Raw genomic sequence first — 21,198 nt, 5'->3', positions numbered from 1 at the left:
CTCCAGATGCGGCGTCGATATAGATCCGGAATTCATGGGTTAGACCGTTATAAAAGGTTTGGATTAACATCCATTCAGGTATGCCATGATGAGGGCACTGTCTCTGTAATCTCTTGAATCTCCTCCATGCATCATATAAGGATTCTTCATCTGATTGCCTGAAAGTGGATAGCTCGTTCCTTAATCTTGCAGTCTTTTCTTGTCCCAAGAACTTGACCAGAAAAGCTTTTACTAGTTTATCCCATGTATCAAAGGAACCAGAACCCTCATCTCTTAACCATTCCTTCGCCCTATCCCGTAATGAGAATGGAAAAAGGCGAAGTCTAAGAGCATCATCTGTAACACCATTCAGCTTCATAGTGTCACACTTTTCCAAGAAACCATCTATATGATTCACTGGGCAATCAAGAGGTGTGCCAGCAAATGAATCATTGGATATGAATTGAATAAACTGCGGTTTCAATTCAAAATTCTGAGCGGTGATAGGTGGTCTAACAATGCTAGAAAGGAGTCCGGTTGTTGTGTCAGGGATACCGTACTCCAAAAGAGACTTTGTTGCTTGGTCTTCCATATTTCTGTTACCTGCTCTTCTTCTACTTCTTCGTCTTCTTGCAGTCGCTTCAATTTCTGAATCGAGAGGCACTAAGTCGTCTGACCCTGAGCGACGTGTTTGCATACAACAAAGAACTAGGCAAAGAACATCAAAAACACAGGAGGCAATAGCCGAAGCAACAAACAACGCTTAGTAAAAACGAATCACGGAAAATCAATATGAAACCGTTAGTCCCCGGCAACGGCGCCAAAATTTGATAGGCTTATCGCGTACCTAACAAAAATAACCTAACTATTCCTTCTAACTGTGTAGTAGGGCAAGTAAGGATCGAATCCCAAGAGACTATGGTTCATTCAATTAATCAGACTCAATTAATCACTAAGCACGTCACCAATCAATAATGGATGATAATAATCAACTAATATATTAAATAACACAATTAACTAGAGGAAATATTAATCAATAAACTAAAGCATCCAAGATCAAGCATTACCACGATTATGATTGATAAACTAATAAATCTACCCCCAATATATAAATCAATTGACAAGAAGAAAAGCAATCCCTAATAATAATACCAAAGGTCTCTTCCAAGTTATCAATGGCTTCCCAAATTAACTATCAAGCCTACTTCCGTGGAATCAAGCGAATAAGGGACATTAAACACCATGCCTAGATTCCTAATTATTCAATCATCTACTTCCGTGATGATCTTCAAACCCTTAATTGGAATAACCTAATCCCGTTAATACCCAACTTCCGTTGCAATAAGAACAAAGGGATGATAACAATACTAATTATTCCTAATCTAGTATTGGCATAAACACAATCAATTAAGCATGTCAATTGGGATTATTATTGGGGAATTTAAAGATCTACTTTATACATCAATCATAATCGGGCTTAGCAAGATCCCGGATTAAGGAAACTACTCACACATCATAATAAAATCAAAATCAAGTTCAAAAACAAGAAACAGTAAAGAAAACATATTTAGAGAACAGTGAATATCAGAAAAGAGTGAAGTAAGATAAATACCAATTACTCCAATTGAAAGAACTCAAATTGTTGATGAACAATTGATTAATCTGGGATTAAAAGATTGAAATTGCTTAAAGGAAATAAAACTAGGGTTCTTGAGAGTTTTCTAGGGCTTAAGGAGAAAAACTAATGAAAAACTCTCTTTAAAAGTTAATTACAAAAGGGTATTTATACCCCCAAAAGATAGAAATTCGGAAATAGCTGAAATCGCGCAATCTTGAACATCGCCCGGTCAGACCGGGCAGATCTCGCCCGATCGGGCGGAGGAAGGCTGCGTAAAATACGACAGTTTTCCTTCTTTGCCCGGTCAGACCGGGCGAGCCTCGCCCGGTCGGGCGCGCGTAACACGTTTCCAGAATTGCATCTTCATAACTTGACTTCTTCATCGCCCGGTCTGACCGGGCGAAGCCTGCCCGATCGGGCGCGCGTTGCACCGTTCAGAATTGGGCTTCTTCCTGTGAACTCTTCATTGCCCGGTCTGCCCGGGCAAGCCATGCCCGGTCGGGCACTCCACATAAATTGCAGTTCTTGGCTATCAACTCTTCCGAATCTACTAAAAACACGTCCAATCGCCTAGAAACGCTTCATATTCCTGAAAAGCTTACTAAAACAATCGAATACACTAAAGAAGAGATTGTTAGCAAGAAATGGCTCCGTAGAGCTCAAAACCATATAAAATTACTAAGTAAAACCGGGGAAAACCATTGTATAAAACACGTATATCAATGACATTTCCAATTAGCCTCTATACACACATGCATATTCACGGCTAATTGATCTTCAAGATTAGATTTTCTCTTAGCCAACGACTCAAGTTACATGTTTTGATATTCGTTATGAACAACAGGAAACTTAGATGAAGATGGGCCATTAAATCCGGCCATTTTAAGCAAAAGATTGAGATTCAAGAGAACAAAAAACCTTATTTTGCGGAAAAAGCTTTTAGAGAATATTTGAGAAAGAAAACCACTTAATTAGAAGAAATAAATAGCAAACAAAACTCATTCTGTCACTTCTATGTCTCTACATCTGCAAAACGCTACAGTGAAATGGTGTTATTGAAAACCACAATGCATGTTTTGCAAAAGAACACTTCATATTCTCATTGTAATAATACTACAAACGTACTACATAAAAACATTCTAAAAATAGAAAGTATCTAAAAATATACTTCTTATTAGTACAAAATCTCCGTACCCAAAAACATTCGCGCCACAACTTCACCCGGGAATTTTTTTTTTTTTTTTTTTAAAAAAAAAACTTTTTGTTTTATTTCATCATTAAATAGTTCACATCTAATGAATGGTTTACAATTATTCACATTTTGTTTTCACGTTATTAGATTAACAATGCAAAATATCCTTCTTACCATGTAACTTTTTATAATATAGAAATTATAATAAAACAATCACGTAAAAAACAAAAAAAAAACATATACCAATACTTAATTCGAGTAAAACTGTACAAAACTAATTCGAGATTACCTTATTCTATAACATACATATCATTTGTTTAAAAGATTTATTAAAAAAATTCAATATAATAGAATTATCTACACAGCCAAACAAAATAATTCATTCCAACTTTACATAAATTAAAATCCTTTTTTTTCCAAAAATATAATATTTGATTTAACGCCAAAACCTCCAAGCACGCTCAATAATATTGACACCCGATATTTTACATATTGGACTATCGCGCGCCTCGCGCATGATAGGATGACTAGTAGTGTAAAAAGTCAAACGTTTTACTTATTTAAATACGAAAAAGTATAATTATAGACATTAATGGTCAAGTTATGCATTGACACGTATACTAATCAAAGTGTTACGATTATTATGAAATATAAGAAAATAAGAAATACTCCCCCCGTTTTTTTCAAGTGGCACACTTTCGAAAAACGACCATACTTTTAAGTGCCCCACTTCCCAAAAATGATCGTTTTTTAAAGGGCTCAATTACCAAATTTAGAAAACCCACTCAAATTATATATTATTTCTTTCTCTTCCTTTTGACGCACCATCATTTAAAATATTATTTTCTCTCACATTATACCTTATGGTCTCTGTTTCGGGGTTTTCTGTGTCCTTCAGGAGAGTTACAATTCCAAGACTAGATTCTGGACGCCTGTACTTGCAAAACAACGGAGACTCTGGTTGGGTGGGAGCTCCGCCTCCGACGATCAAGTTAGAACGTGTTCTAAAGATAAAAAGTGCGGAATGTAAATGGGATCAAGTTCCTCTTAGGAGAGGAATGATCATTCGGCTATAGCAAACAGCCTCAATATCCTATGAACTCTCAAATGTATTCAATTATGCAATTAATGCTCTCTAAATATTTGTGTCTCCTCGTTCCCCAAGTGGGAACATCTCCCTTTTATAGGGTCTCGAAATATGTGCCCAGTCATAGGTTACGAAAACCTAGGACTGATTGGGCTGCCTAAGAGGTTGGGCCTTGAAGGCAACCATTCCTAGTTGGATATCTGTCTGCCACGTGTCGTGCCCTGATTGGTCCACTTTGGACTTTTCACTGAGTGATACGTGGCAGACTCTGGTTGGTCCACGTGGATGACATGTGGAGTGTCTTGATTGGTCCACGTGGCGGGGTAAAAATCCCCTAATCATTTGCCCCTCACAGGGGTGACATGGCTTGCCATGTGGCACCTATGACAGGTGTCACTTGAAGATTGGAGGACGGTTTTTTTTTTTTTTAATTACCGTTTTGCCTCTTTTTTTTTTAATTTTTGAATTTCAGGGGTGCCCCTTGAAATTCTTACCCTTCTATATAAGGGTGGTGCCTTAATCGTTTTTTGCACCTTTCTCAAGATTTTCGGACAAAACTTTGGACTTGTTGAGAGAGAACTTATCCTTTTCTGAGCAAAGACTTGAACCGCCTGCTTCCTGACCGCCTGCTTTTTACAGTCACCCAAGATAGTTTGCAAGCGCCTTCAACACCTTCAATTCAAAGGTAACCGCCTGTTTTCTCTCGTACTTTAACTTTGTTTCTTTCCTTTTTGAAAAAATGGTTTCCCAAAAGCACACGGCACGACCTAGGTTAATGATCAGTCGGTCACCGAGGACGGCTAAATCTAAAACTAGGAGTGCCGACTACCCCTTGCTGGACCTCACTTTGCGAATTTCCCCGAGTCCGACTATCTATGTGTCTGTGCAGGACAACATGGCAAGAATCAAACAAACATCTAGGTAGATGAACCCGGACGGCTCCTTTAGGGCGCCTCTTAGTGAACTTTCGGACATGCCGCCTGGAACCCCAAGTACCCCCAGTGACTCAATATTAAATGAATCAGGGGATGAGTTACAAAGTGAAGATTCAAGCTCTGTTGGCCAGAACCCGCAGGCGGACGCTAGGTCCGTCAGCTCGGACAGTGAGTCTGAGCCTAGTACTTCGGGCAGATCCTCCAATGATTTCGAGGAAATGCGCTCTCGGCTGGAGACAGCTAGAGAGTCCCTTTATGCGAAAAAGGGGGAGAATTGGGTTGAGCCGTCTGCTACCCGCTGAGTGGATTTTGCCGCTTATTATCATCACGTTCCCGCGGGCAGGCGGAAAGAAATGGCTGATAAAATAGGGACTTTTAGAGCTGAACATGTCATGGGACATGGCATTATCTTAGTTGTGCCGGATGCCGAGGACACCATAGTCTGGCCAGAGGAGTCTAACTCAGGACGAATGCTTTGGCTATTATGAGGCGGCCATTCAGGTTGGCCTCAGATTTCTCCTCCATCCAGCCGTGGAGCGAATATTAGATGGATACCAACTGGGTGTCTTGCAACTTGCCCCAAATTCTTGGTTTAATATCCTGGGCTATGTTGCCGCCTGCGAAATGCTTGAAGTGGATTCCAGCTTCGAGGCATTCGCCCACATGCACCACCTCAGCCGAACCCCAAAAATAAGCTAGTCCGGCTGGTACACTTTATCTAGCCACAAGGGCTACATGATGACTATTGGGAAGGAGAACAAATGGAAGGACTGGAGAAATAAGTTCTACATTGTCTCCTGCCCTGACAAAGTGAAGAACAAGTATAACAGGTGAAACCAGAACCCACCTCTTCTATCAGGCGGATTAGAACTATCGCCTGTTCTTAGGAAAGCCAGGGAGGAGATCCTGGATAAGGGCCTCTTCAAGGTGGTCATCCAGGAAAATGCAGAGACTAGGGCGAGAGAATTCGTTCCCCAAGGTTACATTCCCAAATATGACTGGATGTTTGATGGGAACTATTTGGCCGCCTGCGGCCTTAGTGTAGAGAGGCCGAGAGGTAGATGACCGAATGTTAAGTGTTTAGTAAGACTTGTTTATTTTTTCATACATCTTACTTAACCATTTGAATTTTCTTGTGCATACAAAGCAATGGAGAAGCTCTCGGCATCTAAGAAACCTGTAACCTACTACCACTCCCTCTTGTGCAAGCGGTCAGCTGAACAGTCTCCTGCTTTGCAGGCACCAAAGGTGAACTTCTTTTCAATTTGTCTAAGTCTTAATTTATTTTTTCCGCCTGCTTCTTACTCTTTGTGGTTTTTGTTGCAGGGCGACTCAGCCTAACCCTCTCCTTCCTCACAGCCGGATCCAAAGATTCGGAAACAGACGGCTAGTGACGTGACAACTCTTGGTAAACCCAGGAAACATGTGGCCAGTAGGCCAGGGAGGACCCATCCTCCCAAGTCCCCAGCTGGCCCTGAGGGTAGCCGGCCCCAAACAGAGAAGGAGGTGGCCAAAGGTATTTCAAGTTTTAGTCCTTTGCCTTACCCTTGTAGGGTAAAATTCAATCAGCAGTCGACCAGTAATTTTGAAAGCAGCCGGTCTATAGGTTGAGTTTACACCAAGTATTTACAAAGTGTTGATTGTGTAGATGCCCCTCAAAGGCCAAATCTTCAACAGTTGGCCAAGACATTGCTGAGAGTCATCTCCCATGAGGACAGGGAGTCGGTTAGAGGAGTCGGCACCCTCAACCTTGATGCCATCCTCGCTCTTCTTGCTTAGGTATTTTTTACTTGTAATTTTTACTTCTTTTTCTTTACACAACTCTTAGAGCCACCTTTTACTGATGCTCTCTTTTGTCGAATGCAGTCTATGCTGCGAGTGCACGGTTTTCGCAGGCCCATCAATGAGAAGACCAAAGAGGTAAAAGCTGCAAATGCTCGGGCCGCCTCTTCTCTTGATACGGCCATGTTTCAGATTGCTCAAAATGAAATATTGATGACCGACATACTGTATTCACAAGAAACCACCAACCTGTAGATCAAGGCTGATTTGGACGCTGTGAAGAGACGAGTCTCTAAGCTGGAGCAGCAAGTTAAGGGCCTTAAGGCTAAGCTTGAGCCCCTCAAAGAGACGGACCTAGAAGTAGCCGACCTTCGCACCCGGGTGGACAAACTCAAAGCCAGGCTGCAAGACCAGGAGGTCCAATTCGCCAAGAAGTATACTTCAAGGGCTGAGGAGGGGAAAGCGGCCCTGGTCAAATAGATGATGGACGACTGCGATGCCATCATGAAGATGACTTGGGAGGCTCTTTTCCTTGATGGTGGCTATGACGGCTGGAAGAATCAATTCGGCGCCTCCTCTCAAGAGTACAATGATAAACTCCTGAATCAAGTTCAAGAGGAAAAGGAAGAAGAGGAGGAGGAGTCGTCTGATTCGGCCGAGGGGTCCGGTCAGGAGGAGGAGGATAATGCTGAAAAGGAACAGAAGCCGACTGGGGAAGAGAAAAATGCGGCTGCTGATACTGAAAAGCCTTCTCTTGAAGCTTAAGCCTTGGGTAGTTTTTCTGCGACCGAATGGCCATGTATTTACTTCTTCGGCGTGCGTGCCGTATGTTTCAATGTATGCTTATCGACCAAGGGGTCGGGTTTGACAATTCCTGCCGGTTGTATTGGTTAACTCTTTTTGTTGGTCATAAGGCTGACTATTTTATGAATCATCCGGCCATTTGGCCAGTTTCACCAATTCATACATGCTTTGAATATTTGCATTCCATAAATTTTTGCTAAGCATAAATTGCTTTTTATATGAATGCTTTTTCAGTATACCGACTGTTTTTTCCCCTGGGCGGCTGTGCGCCTAATTTTCAAAAGGTAAATTAATTGACTTGGAAATTTTTTGATACTTTAAGGAGTATGGCTGATTTCTAAGTCAATCAATCACTATGGTGATTACCCCAAACCAGTCAAACAGTCGGCCACTGCACAGGCGGATAAACTTTCTGCATTATCCGGCCTTCGGCCTCATTATAGTTCTAAGACGAACACGCTTAGATGCTAAGTTTTTATACTTAGCTTATTTTGTTATTCTATATTGGCCGCTTGTATTGTTTTTGGACAATAGCAGGCGTCAAATGGTATATCTAACCAAGATAGCGACTACTTGTTATATAACAGACGATAGCTTTAATATTCTTGGTTTCGTTAACCTAAGTAGTAATAGTGGTCGAATACCAACTGGTGTCAATAAGACAGGCGGTTTTGTTCGTAGTATTAGGTTCCTTTTTAGGTTACTCAGACCAACCGACTGTGAGTTAGCCCTTTAGGTTAATCAGTATTTTTTGGTTGATTTTGAGTGTATAGAAGAAGCAGACAGCCAACGACCACATGTTGTTGCTTCGTATGTTTAGCTGCTAAGTTTTGGACTTAGCTTATTTTTGCAATTACCTGCTAAGTATTGTACTTAGCTTATATCCTCAAATTTAGCCGACTGTGTTGCCCCTGAGCAACAACAGTTGGTTTTCGACCTAGATATTACAGATTACCGCTTGTTTTTATAACAATCGGTAGTCTTTTTTATCCCAGTCTCATTTGATCAACTCAAACAGCTGTGAACTAGACAGTTGGTAGAGCCGTTTGTTTTTAAGTTTATAGAGCAATATGCCACCCAAATGGGAGATTCTCTCTGCGACGAATTCGCCCGGATGGATGTCGTTGGACACCTGCGCATTTTAGAACAGACGTATTTTTTATATCATCCGGCCATTGGCCTTAATAGGTTGTTAAAAGGAACAACGCATAGCTGCTAAGTTTTTAGACTTAGCTTACATCTACTCATGTTGGAGCTGCTAAGTTTTTAAATGTTAATAAGGTCGCCTCCAATTTGTGCATACAGTACATAAAGATAAAAAATGCAACTTTTCATTGATACTTATAAGTACAAAAAATTACAAGTCTTAGAAGTAGTACTTTTTTAAGTTGTCTACATTCCAAGTTCTAGCTAGCTGTCTGCCGTCTGGTGTTTCTAGGCGGTAGGTGCCGCCTCTTATTTCTTCATAGATCCAGTAGGGGCCTTCCCAATTGGGAGTCAGCTTTCCCTGCTCATTGGCCCTACCACTTGCCTCCATTTTTCGTAACACAAAGTCCCCTACTTTCAAGGGCCGCTTGTGTACTCTTCTGTTGTAGGCTCTCATCATTCTTAGACGGTATATTTCATGACACAAAGCAGCATTGCCCTTGCGTTCCAGGAGTGAGTCCAATGCTAGCCGCATGGCCTCCCAATTTGCCTCCTCGTCATATAGCATGACTCGAAGAGTCGGCTCATAATGCTCAATAGGTAAAACAGCTTCTGCACCATAAACCATGAGAAATGGGGTTTCACTAGTCGCCCATTTTTCAGTCGTTTTGATGGCCCATAGAACATGCAGCAATTCATCCGCCCATAGGCCGCCAGCTCTTTCAACTTTCTTTTTAATGCCATCTGAGATTAACTTGTTGAAAGCTTCAACCTGGTCGTTTGCTTGGGGACGGCCGACTGATGCAAAGAAATGACAGATCCCTTGGTCTCCCAACCAATATTTGAAGACAGGCGTTTCAAACTAAGGTCCGTTGTCAAAGACCATAGATATGGGCACCCCGAACCGAGTGATAACATTTCTCCAGATGAAGGAGATAACATCTTTTGTTTTGATGCCTTTGACCGCCTCTACCTCTACCCATTTAGAGAAGTAGTCAACAGCAACTAGAATATACCTCCGCCCGCCTGTAGTAGGCGTATATGGTCCTAGTATGTCCATGCCCCATTTGGAGAATGGTACTGGGCTATGGATGACCGCCAGATCAGTGGCTGGCCGGTGTATGAGTTTGCCAAACCTGTGACACTTGTCGCATTTTTTCACCATTTCCATGGCGTCTTCTTCTAGGGTAGGTCAGAAGTAGCCTTGCCGCCTAGTCCTTTTTGCAAGGGTCCTACCGCCTATGTGGGAGGCGCAAAAGCCTGAATGCAAGTCTTCCGGAACCTCTCGTCCCCTTTCTAGGGTGACACATTTCATTAAAGGTTGAAGATAGCCCTTCTTGAAAAGTTCTCCATTATGAATTTCAAAATTAGTCGCACGCTTTTTCATTGTGACCATCTCTAGATAAGTATCTGCCAAGGTGTCGTCTTTTAAGTAAGCTCGGATGCCATCCATCTAGGTTGAGCTTCGGTCCAGAACTCCAATGGAATCTTCTTCAATACTTCTTTTTTCCATAACTTCCCAAAACACTAACCTAGGTGTATCACAAGAGGTGGATGATGCCATCTTAGAGAGAGCATCCGCCTGATTGTTCTCTAACCTGGGCACCTGACTTAGATGAAATTCATCAAGTGTCCCAGCTTCTTCCTTGACCGCATGCAAATATTTGATCATGGCCGGATGGGTGACCTCATAGTCACCATGGTATTGGCTAACAATCAATTGTGAATAAGAGCAGGAGTCAACTTTTCTTGCCCCTGCCGCCTTGCACATACGGATGCCGGCTAGTAGGGCTTCATATTCTACTTCATTATTTGAGGCTTGGAACTTGAATCGTAGTGCATATTCATACTTATCCCCTTCAGGAGATTGGCATATGACGCCTGCACTACAACCGTTCATGGTAGAGCTCCCGTCCACATATACCTTCCAAACCTAATCAAGGTTTTCAAGATCAGCTGGCCTTGTCATTTCGACAATGAAGTCGGAAAACGCCTGTCCCTTCACTGCCTACCTTGGTTCGAAGGAGATTTCAAGGCTTTGAATTTCAATTGCCCATTTGATCATTCGGCCGGATGATTCCATGGTTGTCATAGGCCGCTTGATAGGTTGATCTGTGTAGACCACAACCGAATGCGCCAAGAAGTAAGGTTTTAACTTTTTGACTTCCATAAAGAGAGCAAGTCCAAACTTTTCAACCATGGGGTACCATAGTTCTGCATTTTATAGAACATGACTGATGAAGTAGACCGGGAGCTGGGTGCCGCTACTTTCAGCAAGGAGAACAGCATTGAGCGCATGGTCTGAGACGGCTAAGTACATGTACAAAACTTCCTTTGGAAAAGGGCTAACAAATCTTGGCAAAGAGTGCAAGTGTTCCTTCAATCTTTGAAAGGCCGCCTCAACATCCGCCCCCCATTCAAACATAGTCTTCTCTTTTATAGCTTGGGAGAAATAGAGGCACTTGTCGCCTGACCGACTGAGGAATCTCCCTAATGCCGCCAGACAACCTGTCAGCTTTTAAACTTCTTTTACAGTGCGGGGCGACTGCATGTCTATGACCGCCTGTATTTTTTCTGGGTTGGCCTCTATCCCTCTTTGATCAATCAAAAATCCGAGAAACTTCCCAAACTCAACACCAAAAACACATTTCTTGGGATTGAGCATGACCCGATGCCGCCTAAGTGTGGCGAATGTTTCTCAGAGGTCAGCAAGATGATCCGTCTGTAGTTTGGATTTGACTATCATGTCATCAATGTACGCCTCTACATTCCTCCCAATTTGATTAATGAAGACTGTATTAATCATTCGTTCGAAAGTAGTAGGCGCATTTTTCGAACCAAACGGCATCCCAGTATAGCAAAATAACCCCTGATCAGTGACGAATGTCATCTTCTCTTAATCTTTCTTCCACAAGGGTATCTGATGGAAACTTGAATAGGCGTCCATAAAACTCATCAAGGCATGGTCGGCTATAGAATCGACCAAACTATCAATCTTTGGTAGAGGATAACAGTCCTTGGGACATGCCTTGTTTAAATCTGTGTAGTCAACGCACATGCGCCAGGTACCGTTCGGCTTCTTGACAAGCACAATATTGGCAACCCAATCTTACCCAGCATCCAGCAGCTTTTTTACCTCGGTGGCTGTCACCTGACTTCTTTCTTCACCATGGTTCCTTTTCTTTTGCCTAACCGGCTTCTTTTTGGGATCCACGGCAAGTTTATGAACAGCAAGATCCGGACTTACGCCTGGCATTTCTTCTACTTTAAAGGCAAAAATGTCTTGAATTCTTTTAACAAATTGTGCAAGTCTGCACCCAAGCTTGCCAGAGCAGCCGTCCCAACCTTAACAGTTCGTTCTAGCCGTGCGTCGTCCAGAGCAATATCAATGTGTTCACCAGCCGGCTGGGGACGGAGCTCATCCGACCGTTCCCTGGTCAGTGATTACTATTGTTTTTCTTTTTTGACGGCCACCAACTAGTTGGCCTTTCTCTTTTTGCCGCCTGCTGTGGGAGCAAGCGCAACTTCTTTAAACTCATCTAGGTTTATTGGTTCGTCACTTTGGCCGGATGCGGCCACAGTGGGCTTTACATCAGAGAGATAACATTCTCTAGCCGTCTTCTGGTCCCCATTAAGGGAGCCGAAAGATCCATCATCTTTTTCAAATTTAAGGAGCATAAGGGAAGGAATTATAACAACCTTGGATTCATTTAGAGTGGGATGACCCAATATAAAGTTATAGGCCGTCAGTTCTTCAACGACCAAGAAATGGACAACCATGTGGCGTCCATCTCCCTTTTCCCCTAGCTGGATGGGTAAATCTATTTGGCCTACCGGATGCACAACTCCACCCCTAAAACCAACTAAAAGGTGAGATACCTTGTGCATGCTTTTAGGCTTGTACTTGAGCTTTGCCAAGCACTTGTGGCTGATGAGATCAGTGGAACTGCCAGTGTCTATGAGGATTCGACCTACCTTTTGGTTGGCCAATTTGCACTCGATGACAATGGGGTCATCATGCGGCCTCCTAACCTTGCCCCTATCTTTCTCAGTGATAATAACCTCAAGGAAGGTGTCCTTAGACTCTATATTATTTTACCCTTTTGCCTAAAAATTCGCGCATATCTTAATAAGGCACTTAAAAAATTATGGAGGGAATATTAAGAAGTTTTTGTAAGCTAAATTGGGTCTTTTAGGTTGGATTTATTTTCCAAGTCTACTCTTAGGCCCTGTTTACTTCACCTTAAAAAAATAACATTTAGTAAAAATAATTTCAGTTGCGTAAAAATAATTTCAGTTCAATAAAAATAATTTCAATTCAGTAAAAATAAGTTCAGTTCAGTAAAAATAATTTCAACTCAGAAAAAATCAGTAACTTTAAATAAGAAATATAACATAAAATCAGTAAAAAAAAATAATTTGAGTTCAGCAAGAATAGCTCAGTAAAATTAATTTTAGTTAAGTAAAAATAATTCAAGTTCAGCAAAAATAATTTCACTTCACTAAAAATAATTTCAGTTATTAAAAATAAGGTGAAGTGAACGGGACCTTATCCCGCAGTTGTCACGAGATGACGACACATACTTACGGTGTGTTTGGATTGGAGGAAATGGAGGGAAATGAAGGGAAGGAAAATGTAGAGATGGGGCATCTTTCATTTGGATAACAATTGAAGAAGGAAGGGAATTGGAGGGGAGAGAAATAGAGGGATTAAATTGTAGGAATTGACCCCTCCAACAATGGATAGATTTGAAAGGAAAACTCGTCACTCTTCCCTCCTCTCCCTTTCCTTCCCCTCCTCTTTTACTCCCTCCCCTTCTTTTCCTTCCTTTTTTTTATCCAAACATACTGTTAAAGAATTTCTCATCCTTTCATTTTATTTATTTTTTTGCAACAATCTTTTCACTTTTTAAGATACTCCCCTAATCTTCCAGCCCATAATGGGTACTCTGAGTTCTTCATTGAGCCGGCTTCTCAGTTTTGTCTCCTCCATTGAAACAGCTTCTTAGGTAAAATTTTTTCTTTGTTTTTTAGTCATTGATTATCAGCTTAGTGTCACACTATCGTCAATTTTATTATCAATATAGTCAATTTAGGGTTATTCTATGTTTGATTGAATGATTGATTGAACTATTGATTAGAATCAAAGCTATGAGGATTATATCTATCGATTTTGCTGCTAGAGTTTTACAATCTGCAATTTCTGTTAATACTCTTAAGCTAAAGATTTTTATATGATTTTTATTGGATAATTGAGTCAAATTTAGTTGCTAATGTGTTGCAAAATCCTATATTGCTCAGTGCTTTTCTTCTTCTTTTATTTAATTTTATTTTGTTCTTTTTGGGTTCAAGGGTAAGTAGTTAAAGTACTCATTCTTTTCCTTAAATTTTCATTAATTTTGGTTTTCATGGTATAAAATAAAATGGAGTGTGGTAATGGGTATTTGAAATATTGGTTTTTTTTTTAAATATGGAAAAGTCAAGTAATTTGTGAATTTGTTAAACCAAAAATGTTTGGGAGTTTAACTTTGCTATGTGTATCTCTTGTAATTATTAAATTCTATTGATTTCTTGCTTCCTAGAACCTATGTTAGTTAATTTTGTTTGACTAAAAATTTGCTTCTCTTAGTATGGTGTTTGTTTTTGTTGAAATTGTTGGTGAACAACATCACAATCAAATAGTACTCTAGCTAATTCAATTTGATACCATTATGATGTGGATCTCTCTAGACCTCACAAGGCTCGCAAGCTATAATAACATTGGATTTTCGGATTTTAACAAGAACTAAAGAAATTACTCGAAAATTAAAAGGATAGTACTCTAATTCTCGCAAAAATAGAGGATCTCTTCCTAGTCGGAACTAGAAGATGATCACGAGTCGCAACAAGTGATATTTTTTGATTAACAATCAAACGAGCAACGCTCAAAGGATTAATTCCCAAAACAAATCTCTCATCATTATTATTAAATCATTATTGATATGCACCCATAAGATAGAATAATATTAAGAATCCTAATCCTAATATATCTCCTAATCATATTTGTAACCAATTACTAAATCTATCCTAACAAAAATAAATTAAACAAATAAATATCCTAATAACTAAAACTCTTAAAGCCTAAAAATAGGAAAAATCCTTCAAGTGAAAGGAAAAAACCCATAGGCAAAAATCCTAATAATTAATAATAACTAAAAGATAGTCTAGGCTTTTTTAAAAACTCCATGAATTTTCAAGAAAACCCATATTGGACTATTGCTCCCGCGTCAATATATGTTGTTGAAGTTGATGATTGTATGCAGTTACATTTAGGTGCATGATGAGGAGTTTGAGGCAATGGGCAATGACGTTTGCACCTCGAGATGAAGGAAAGGCAGCGTTGGACAACTGAAGAGGACGCGTTACTAAGTGCATATGTTAAACAATATGGTCCAAGAGAATGGCATCTTGTCTCCCGACGAATGAACACACCCCTTGATAGGGATGCCAAGTCTTGTTTAGAGAGGTGGAAGAATTACCTAAAATCGATCCGGGATTAAGAAAGGTTCACTCACAGAGGAGGAGCAGCGCCTTGTTATTTGTCTCCAAGCCAAGCACGGGAAAAAATGGAAGAAAATCGCTGCTCGGGTACCAGGGCATACTGCTAAAAGATTAGGCAAGTGGTGGGAAGTGTACAAGGAGAAACAAGAGAGAACTAAAAAGAAAACCAGCAATTTCTCTGAGCCTATTGAAGAGGGCAAGTACGACCATATTTTGGAAATTTTTGCCGAGAAGCTAGTGAAAGAACGGACGCCCCCTGGGCCAACGTTTCTTATGGCAACCTCCAACGGGGGGTTTTTACATACTAGTGATCACCCAACTCCCCCTGTGCCCCCTCCACCTGAAGTTACTTCTACTATGCTTCCTCCATGGCTTTCTACCACTAATGGAGTGAGGCCGCCATCTTCTCCTTCTGTTACCTTAAGTCTCTAGTCATCTATTGTCCCTACGCATGCCCTAACTCCAGTGACTTGTGTTCCACAAGATAGGGGATCCCATAATGTTGATAACTCCGCTCTTACTTTGGGCTGCTTGCCATCTTGTCCTGGGGCACATCCTGAGCCGATGATCATGTTGGAGCTCAAGGATTGCTGTAGAGAATTGGATGAAGGGCACCGTGCCCTGGAAGCTCATAAGAAGGAAGCTGCATGGAGATTAAATAAACTGGAGCTTCAACTAGAGTCAGAGAAGGCCAGTCAAAAGAGGGAAATGATGGAGGAGATTGAGGTAAAGATAAACGCTCTAAAGGACGAGCAGGAAGCTAGCATTGAGAGAATTGAAGCACAGTACCGAGAGCAGCTTGCTGGGCTACGGAGAGACGCTGAAGCTAAGGAGCAAAAGCTGGCTGAGCAGTGGGCTACTAAGTAAGCACACACGGATTACAAAGTTACTTGATCAGATGGGCTGTAGGACTCGGGTTTCTGAACCAAGTTGATTCTCCAGAGCAAAATGGACTGTAACTATAATATTACATATTGTCTGTTTGTTTGCACTGCTGATTATTTTGCGATTTGTGCACTTGATGTGTTTGGATTGATCTCTTTCAATCATAGTGTTTCGGGGTTTTCTGATGTCTTGCGGGAGAGTTACAATTCCGAGACTGGAACCGGACGCCTGTACCTGCAAAATAACGGAGACTCCTGAGAGCTCCGCCTCCAACGGTCAAGTTAGTACCTGATTAAGGAGTAATTAATACGGAAATTAAAGTAATAAGATCTCTCTAGGTGAGAGTGTTTAATGTTGGTAATCTGCGTCGTTAGCGAGATTAGCCGGTTATTAGTGTTCCGTAATGTTTCTGTTCTTCCCTTGATTTCTTGACTGCTTAATTAATGAGGATTAATTAAGTATTAATAGCCTTGAGAAGCGTGCCACTCTCTAGGTTTAGGGTAAACCTAGGGCTGACCGGGCCTCTAGACAGGATTGGGCCTTGTTGGCCGGTTTTCCCATTTGGCATGGGTGGACACGTGGCGTGCCTCGATTGGTCCGTAGAGGACGTATCTGTGATTGACACGTGGCAGGCTCCTATTGGCCTTCGTGAAAGACACGTGGCGGAACCTGGTTGGTCCACTTGTCAGACGGTGATTGGTGGATAAAAATCCCCTAATCATTTGCCCCTCACAGGTGGCACGTGACTGGTCACGTGTCGCCTGTGACAGGTGTCGCATGGTGACAGGCGACGGCCTGCTACAGGTGTCACCTTGCAAACGGCCGAGAGATTTTCCCGCCCAAATTTCGAATTTGGAAGCGACCCTTCGCCTTCTCACTTTGCCTATAAAAGGAAGTGCTGACTTCGGTCATTTTCACATTTGAGAACTTTGCGAGAACATTCGGACCCCTAAACTTGCTCTGACATTTCGGACCTTTTCTGCCTACCGCCTGTTCTGACAAGCCGACTGCACCGGATTTCCAAAACTTCATCAACCGTCACTCGTTCAGGTAACTCAGTTCTCTTACTCTTAATTTTCTTTTTATTTTTTGAAATGGCACCACGGAAGCACACGACACGACCTAAGTTAGTGATCAGCCGGTCACCGGGGACGGCTGAATCTAGGACTAGGAGTGCCGCCTGCCCTTTTCTGGACCCATCTTTGCCCTTTATACAAAGTCCGACTGTATCTGTGTCTATACAGAACGTGATGGCCAGAACAAAAAAGACTGCTATGATATCAAACTCAGACGGCTCCTCCCAAAGGGTACTCATTAGTGAAACATCTGACCAGGCGCCAGATGTAGAATTGAAACGAGGCGGCTACCAAGCCGACAGTTCTGAGAGAGGGGCCAAGGTGGTCCCTTCCCATCTTACCGTTGATAATTTTCCTCCTGCTCCTTCTAAGGGAGAGGAGGCGGGCCCCTCTGGGAGAGGGGAGGAGTCGTCCTCTTCGGACTCGTCAGAGGACGAGTCCGAGTCCAGCTCTTCTGGCCACAGTTCTCCAAGCTCAGAAGAAAGACATAGCCGCCTACAAGAGGCGAGACTTTCTCATGCAGTTGAGAAGGGGGACAATTGGGCGGAGCCGTCCGCCTCTTACAGAGAGGAAAACGCCCCCTACTACTGCATGGTACCCCGGGGCCGGATCGCAACCATGCAAGACAAAGTGGCGAGCTTTATTGCTAACCACAGAATGGGCCCGGAATTTTTACTGTTCGTGCCGGATCCAGAAGACACTGTCGTCTGGCCGGCTGGTACCAGCTATGATGACGGCTGCTTTGGCTGCTATGTGGCGGCCATCAAAGCTGGACTGCGCTTCCCATTACATCCGGCTGTTCAGCGGATTTTAGATGGGTATGATTTGGGGTTATGGCAGTTAGCCCCCAACTCTTGGGTAAACGTACTCGGCTATGTGGCCGGGTGCGAAATGTACGGGGTGGAGCCAAGCTTTGAGGCTTTCGCCCACATGAACTATCTCAGCCGGACCCCTAAGTCGGGAGGTACCGGCTGGTATCAATTAACAAGCCATAGGGGTTACCTCATGACGAGAGGTAAAGCGAACAAATGGAAGGATTGGCGGAACACCTTCCTTATCATTGAGGGTTCAGACACGGAGCTGAACCAACGTTTTAACAAATGGAATAGGGATCCGCCTCTTCTCGCAGGCGGCCGCAGCATGCCGCCTGTTCCCCCAAAGGCTAAAAGAGAGATCCTAGACAAAGGACTCTTCAAAGTAGAGACTAGGGTGAACCCTACTTCAGGGGTACGAGAGCAAGTACCCCTAAACTGCGTCCCGAGCTTCAAGTGGCTCTATGACGAGTACTTTTTGGCCGCCTGTGGCCTCAGCAGTCGGTGCTCTAGAGGTAGCCGGCCTGACAAATACTCTGTTTTTTTTTCACGCCTTGTTTACTTGGGATCTTTACTAACTTTGCTGTTCATTTTTTTTGCAGCTGACGCCATGAGTAAAATAACAGCATCCAAGACTGCGGCGGCCATGTTGCGGGCCTCTCTCATGCAACAGTCTTATGCCGACTCCCCCAACAAGGGGGCACCCTTGGTAGGCTTCGAAAACTCTTCCTCTTTTAGGAGTTGACTTATGCATATACTAACTCTTTTTGTTTTCAGTCTGGCACTCCAAGAGCTTCTTCCTTGCAACAGCCGGACCCCAAGGCCCGGAGGACGACTGTTGCAAGCTCTCCTGGGTCTTCCAGGAAAACAGTGGCGGCTGAGAAGCAGCCGACCACTTCTTCTAAAACCCCGGCGGGGCCGCCTAGAAGTATGGACAATCACTTGTAAAAACTTTCACACTTGCTTCCTTCTTGACTAGGTCTAACTTGCCTTTTTTTTACGCTTGATGCAGCCGGCCCTCAGGGGCTTGACTTGGTTGAGGTAGCCAAGTCCATGGTCAAAGTAGTTCCTCCATCTGAAAGGGAGGCGGTCAGGGGTGCCGGCACCCTTGACCTTGATGGGATTTCAGGGGTCCTTGCTGAGGTATACTTAGCATATTTTTGAGTATTTGAGTTCCAGGACGCCTGTTATCTTTTTTGTTTGGAAACTGACGCCTGTTTTTTTGTACTTAGGCCCTGCTCCAAGTTAACAGCCTTCGCAAGCCGATTGATCGGAAAAACAAAGAGGTAAAGGCCGCAAAAGCTATGGCCGCCTCCAACTGTGATAAGGCAATGTTTCAAATTGCCCAAAATGAAGTACTGACCATTGATATTCTTTATTATCAGGCGCAGGCTACCGCCGCTGTTCGGGCTCAGTTAGAGGCGGCCCAGAAGAAGAATGACGAGCTGGAGGCGACCGTCACAAATCTTAAGGCCGAGCTGAAACCTCTTCGCCAAAAAATGCACTCTTACGAAGCCATGGAGAAATCTTTGGCCAACGTAAAAGAACGCCTGGTGAGCCAAGAGAAGAGTCTTACCCAAGAGCTCTCGGAAAAGGCCGAGCAAGAGAAGAAAGAGCTCGTCCAGGAGATGGTGGAAGACTCCGCTAAAATCCAGCGCATGACCTGGGGCCGCCTGTTCCCCAGTGCCGACTTTGCCTCATGGGAAAGAACGTACCGCCAGTGTTCGGAAACATATAATCAAGAGATCCTGGCGGCTGCTGAAGAAGAGGCGTTGGTAGATACGTTGGAGGAGGAGGAAGAGCCGGTTGTGGCGCTTGTGCCACTTGGGGGTAAGGCATCAAAAAAGGATGCAGCTGAAGCCGAGTCCAGCAAGAAGAGTGCTGACCAGGCGGCAGCTGCTAATACTGAACTGCCCCCTTCTTAAGCTTAATGTATTTTTTCCACGGCCTGCGTGCCGTTTGCTTTGTATTTACCCGGCCAGGGGGCCGGGGCTTTGAATATTCTGCTGGTCTTTAATGACCGGCTTATTTTTAATCAACTTTTTTTTTTGATTCAAATTTGTCTAAGTATTCCATATCTAATATCTCATTGTTCACTAGACCGACTGTTGTGTATGGCCGAACGTTGCAGATAGGTACAAATAGTAAGTACGCCGCCTATGCCCCTGGACGACTGGTTGTCTGTTTCTAGGATAGACGATCAGTCGACCATTTAGTCAATCGGTATTCGAACTATTTATTCAATCGGTCTGACCAAGTAAATAGTATTACCTAGTCGCCAAGGAATTATGTAAGATAACAAGCGGCGGGTACCGGTTGTTTCCCTTTATTGCCAATGTTGGCTTTTAACTCGTAATTTGTTAACCTAGCAAGAGTAGTGGTTGAGAGCCCCTGTTTATTAAAAACAGGCGGACGACTCATACCTTTTAGGCTCCATACTAAGTTTGAGTGACTATTAAGTTAACATAGGAGTTACTTAGTCTTCGTCACAATCTAGATTGAGTAGTAGAGGTACCAGGCGGCGTAGGCCGGCTAGACCCCTTGATTCGTCAATGTTTGTTGGCTATTAACTCAATAGGTACCCCCTGCATTTATCCCAAGTAATACAGGCGGTCATCTGACTCAGATGTCAACTGCTACCACTGGTTTGGTTAGTGATAGAGTTATCCTTGTCTCAAAACGGCTACGTGGTTGCCCTTGGGGACAGTCGTATAGGTGCCGTGTAATTAGTTTATAGAACAATGTTCCACCCAAAAGGGAGCTGCTCTCTGCGACGAATTTCATCCGGAGGGATGCCGTCGGACGCCTGCTATGATGTTGGGACAGGTCGTATTAGTTTTGTAGATTTTATCAGGTGGCTTGGCGCCTAGTCTGATCATTCGGCCGGTGGCCTTGGTAAGTTCTTGGTGAACGTAGGTGCTAAGTAAAAGAAGGGTAGCCGCCTGTTAGGCACAGGGTCGGCTAGGCCCTAATCTTTTTAGCTAAGTATTGTGAGTAAAATACTCAATGGAGAGTAGCCAACTGTAAAGGAACAGACGGCATGCCCCTCTGAAGATAGAGTGAAAAACTCAATGGAGAGTAGCCGACTGTAAAGGTACAAACGGCATGCCCCTCTGAAGATAGAGTGAAAAAACTCAATGGAGAGTAGCCGACTGTAAAGGTACAGACGGCATGCCCCTCGTAATACAAAATTGAATAGTAAGTGCAAACTTTATTAAGTAGCTCTTTACTTTACATCTTTTAGAAGAAATATTTTTTAAGGTTATCTACATTCCAAGTTCGAGGCAACGGTTGTCCGTCTGGTGTTTCCAGACGGTAGGTACCGTCCCTGACTTCCTCATA

The 21,198-nt window shown here is 42.9% G+C and overlaps 1 pseudogene; it reads left to right on the top strand.

Annotated features, from left to right (window-relative positions):
• The first annotated feature begins 14,857 nt into the window (after positions 1–14,857).
• Positions 14,858–16,017, top strand: LOC110706224 (annotated as a pseudogene).
• The last annotated feature ends 5,181 nt before the right edge of the window (positions 16,018–21,198 follow it).

This window comes from Chenopodium quinoa, unplaced genomic scaffold (assembly GCF_001683475.1).
Source record: "Chenopodium quinoa cultivar QQ74 unplaced genomic scaffold, ASM168347v1, whole genome shotgun sequence".
Lineage (NCBI taxonomy): Eukaryota > Viridiplantae > Streptophyta > Magnoliopsida > Caryophyllales > Amaranthaceae > Chenopodium > Chenopodium quinoa.
Note: the sequence above shows the minus strand (reverse complement) of the source record. Positions and strands in the feature narration are given on the sequence as shown.